The sequence below is a fragment of the Otolemur garnettii genome, unplaced genomic scaffold (assembly GCF_000181295.1).
Source record: "Otolemur garnettii isolate 467f Iridium unplaced genomic scaffold, OtoGar3 scaffold00031, whole genome shotgun sequence".
In the NCBI taxonomy this organism is placed as follows: Eukaryota; Metazoa; Chordata; class Mammalia; order Primates; family Galagidae; genus Otolemur; species Otolemur garnettii.
Window position 1 is genome coordinate 15,134,511 of NW_003852426.1, and position 4,352 is coordinate 15,138,862.

At 41.6% G+C, this 4,352-nt stretch overlaps 1 pseudogene; it reads right to left on the reverse strand.

Annotated features, from left to right (window-relative positions):
- Nucleotides 1-3,605: 3,605 nt before the first annotated feature.
- Nucleotides 3,606-4,352, reverse strand: part of LOC100961848 — a 1,408-nt pseudogene continuing 661 nt past the window's right edge.

A 4,352-nucleotide genomic window follows, 5' to 3' on the forward strand; every position in this document is an offset into this window, starting at 1 on the left:
GATTTATCTTACACATTTTACTTGGGAAGAAAGCAAATAAACCATTTATTCACCTCCAAAGAGTCTGTGAATTATTTTTCCCACTTTTTTTTAAATTATTGAATGGTAACTATGTACATTAATGCACTTCTGGGGTACAGTGTGGTGTTCTCACATACAAGGAGTCTGTGAATTTTAGATAAAATCATTACAAAAGAAGCAAGATGGGTTATGCGATTATGATGATGCAAAGTGGCCATCACCACTGCCAAAGGAATGAGAGTGAAAGGGGTGAGGATGAATCCAGACAGACCACCCCTGGGACACCTAAAAGAGGTCTCTGGAATATCTTAGACACAAATTTTGCTGGTTGAGGACATAGCTCCATCAAAGTCTCCTTGAGAAACACTACACAGTATTCCCTGAACCTTTTAACACTTAAGTTTTCTACCTGTTTATCTCCCTTCCACTTTTTGAAGGATTGTCGTCTGCCCATGAAGTTTGTGGACCAAATACTCAAGGTGTATCCCTGCACATATTCATGTACACACACGTGTGCACATGGTGCTCTAAGGGACTTCTCCAGTGAGAGTGTCTTGGGACCCTTCCCCATCAGTCCTTTCCTCTCCAGCAATACTCTCAGTTTGAGGCCAAGAGTAGAAAGAAATTAACCTGATGGACATGACCATTGAGATCCTTCTGAAGAGTCCCAGTGGGTCTTTGCATTTTGCCTCTCTCTGTTTCTTACACTAAGGAAAAATTCCTGGCCTGATTCTCTACCTCATTGCACTTTAGCCATGGAGTTTTTTGTTTGTTTTGTTTTGTTTGTTTGTTTTTGTTTTGAGACAAGTCTTACTATGTTGCCCTTGGTAGAAAGCCATGGCATCACAACTCACAGAAACCTCAAACTCTTGGGCTTAAGTGATTCTCTTGCCTCAGCCTTCCAAGTAGCTGGGACTACCGGTACCTGCCACAATGCCCAGCTATTTTTTTTGTTATTGTTATTGTTGTTTAGCACGCCCTGGCCCAGTTGGAGCCCACCAGCTCCAGAGCATGTGGCTGCTGCCCTAACTACTGAGTGCGGGTGCCAAGCCAAGCCAATTCTACTTTTAGGGAGTAGAATTTGAGTTCTTTCAAACTCCTTCTGTCATAGTATAAGATTCAATACAGTAGCCCCCTCAAAGGAATCACTCACTCATTCATTCAATAAATAATGATTGAGCACTTAGGAAGTGTCAGGTTTAGTACTGGCCCTGCAGATACAGAGCTAAACCAGAAGATACGAAAGAGCTCATAACATCCTAGGAAATGAAAGAAGGCCAGTGTGAGTAGCTTTGTGGGCTGGGGGAGAGTGATTTAGGGCAAGACTGGAAAGGTAGCAGGGTTCTGGCCCAGCAGGGTCTACCAGACATGAGTGCTCCACTGTCCTAAGGGAAGTGGAACACCAGGGATGTGACTCAGGGAGGCCATGTGGAGATGGGCATCTCATGGACATTTCTTGGATCTTAAAAGCAATGAAAACTGCATTTTTTTTTTGAGACAGAGTTTCACTTTATCACCCTAGGTAGAGTGCCACAGCATCATAGCTCACAGCAACCTCAAACTCTTGGGCTCAAGTGATCCTCTTGCCTCAGTTTTTATTTATTTATTTTTTTTCATTTTTAGTAGAGACAGTGTCTCACTCTTGCTCAGGCTGGTCTCAAACTGCTGAGCTCAAGCAATCCACCCGCCTCGGCCTCCCAGAGTGCTAGGATTACAGGCATGAGCCACCACGCCTGGCCTGAAAACTGCCTTCTTAATGAAGTGAATTGTTAAATGTACATGAGAGTGCTCTGGAGCAGAAGAAAGAGCATAGGCTTTGGATTCAGACTTGTATTTCAGGACTCTGCTAATTGCTGGGTGGTTTGGGACAGGTTGCTGAACATCGCTGACTGGAGTTTCTCTCTTGGTGATGGCAGCAGTGTCTCTCCTGTGGCTTCTTAGGAGATGATCCACAAGGTTGTGCCATCTACAGTTCCTGTCACATGATTCTACCCCACAGACACCAACATATTATGGTTCTCAGTTGCAAGCAACAGAATCTACACTGGCTAATTTAAGCAGAAAAGGAACGTACAAGGAGACATCGGCTAACTCCCGGACGAGTTGGTAGGGCTGGAGAAACACACTCAGGACTGAGCTTCCAGGAACACTGCAGTACCAGGCTGTCCAACTGAGCCCACCATGAAGCTGCTTCCCTTACAAATGACTTAGAACCTCTAGGTCTCTGTCATCACCCTTGATGATAAGAATGGAAATCGCTGAGCCACAGAATTTCCAGGACATGGCTAATGACCTGTGTGTTCCAGGCAACATTCTGTTCACAGAGTATCTGTGTAAGAAAGGAGTGGAAGCCCCTTGCTATTTCCAGCCACATCAACTTGAGCCACTGCTGTTGGCTTTTCTCAATCTGGGTTTTCTGATGCTCCATAAGCTCAATTTGGGGCTGCACATTCTGTGATCTAAATTTTTGGTTCTATACCAGTGAGTGAGGTTAGTCTGTCTCAGAGCTTCTGATAATTTTCATACCTGCCAACCTCTAATGGGGAATAAAGATTACTTGTACTATTTGGCATTTTTTTTCCCAGCAGCTGTTCTTTTCTCTGTCACTCCCTCTTTCTCCATCCTCAGGTCTTCTATTTCTTTTTATTTCTCTCTCTCCTTCTTCATTGCCAAAACCAAATAAAATCAATAGACTTTTTTTTTTGTTATAGATAAGGTAAATCACAGGATAAAGTATTGGGATGATGATTTTGTTCTTTCATGAATATATGGCCAGGGGTTGGTAGAGTGGGGATGATAAATGATCATTTCAGACTTTCATTACCAGTGAAAAAATAAAGCATTTTTTATAGATGTTTAAAACACCTCTACAATAATATCGTGTCAATAGAAACCGCTCATGTACTGAGGCCATTTCAGTGAGCCACCACCATTAAAAATATAAAACAAGTAATTTCTTGGTCCAATTGGTTAAACCTTAGAAAAGATTATCCTACTTAGTAAAGTATCTCAAGAATGGAGGAAAAAGTATCCAGTGTACTCAGTACTATTATGAAATCAATTTACAATTACTCACACTTTCATATGAAGAATAGATCACAACTATGGCCAGGATGAAGGGGGGGTTGGGAGGGGAGAGCGGAGGTCAAATGGAGGGAGGGTGAATGGTGGGATCATACCTATGGCGCATATTGCAAGGGTGCCTGTCGGATCTATTAAGTATAGAGTATAAATGTCTTATCACAATAATTAAGTAAATGAGGTGAGGGATATATTAACCAGTACGATGTAAGCATTCCAAATTGTGTATGAAATCAGCACATTGTACCCCATAAATGCATCAACGTATGCATGATCTACCTCTTTATGATTTAATAAAAAAAAATTAGATACATGATAAAAAAAAGAAATGTCAAACTAAAAACGTCTACCTTGTACTGATACAACCTTGTATGTGATGCCAAAAATAAAAAAAGATTGTCTTTAAACAACGTTATTTGAAGAAAATGCTTTTTCAGACACATTCTGGTATTTAAATTCACTTTATAATAGAATTATAGATTGACAGTTTAATTATATCTTTCTTAAAAAGATTCCAGATTTCCATTTCTTTGGGAGATATTTTCACCACTGTGTTTGATTCTTCATTATTATTAAGAACTTCATACATATTAGACAGATTGCCCTTCAATGCTTTCTTGTCTTTTTGGAAAGATATAGATAGGCAGACCTGCTAGACTAAAGCTGATGAAAGCTGACGTCTTTAAAGGCATGCAACAATAATATCCCCACAATGATGGTGAAGGAGCCACTCAAAGTACCAATGACATCGTTGGCAGGCGTATCTTGCCACTCCTTAAAAAGAGTAGCTGAATAAGTTAAAACTGATGTTGTAAAGAACACATAATACATTGGCGTCACGAATCACATGTTGAATATATCCTGGGCCATGTTCAGGTAATTGACCTGGGTGCTCACACAGATGACAAGGCTTAGCAGTAGAACCCAGGCCAGGGGACACCACAGTACAGGTTTCCTAGCAAAAAACTTCTTGATAGCAATGCCCAGGCCTTTCAGACAGGACACAGAAAATGCTCTGATTACAGACCAGATTATTATGTACATGAGGATGTTTGTCTGCCCATGCCTAGGACCCACCACAAAGATCAAGGCCACAATGATTGTAAGTGTTGTTGCAAAGACCACCTGGATCATCTAGCTTCTGAAACGGTTCATTTAAGATCTCAATCTCCTGGCTCAGCGCCTATAGCTCAACCGGCTAAGGCGCCAGCCACGTACACCTAAGGTGGCGGGTTCGAATCCCCAGCCCG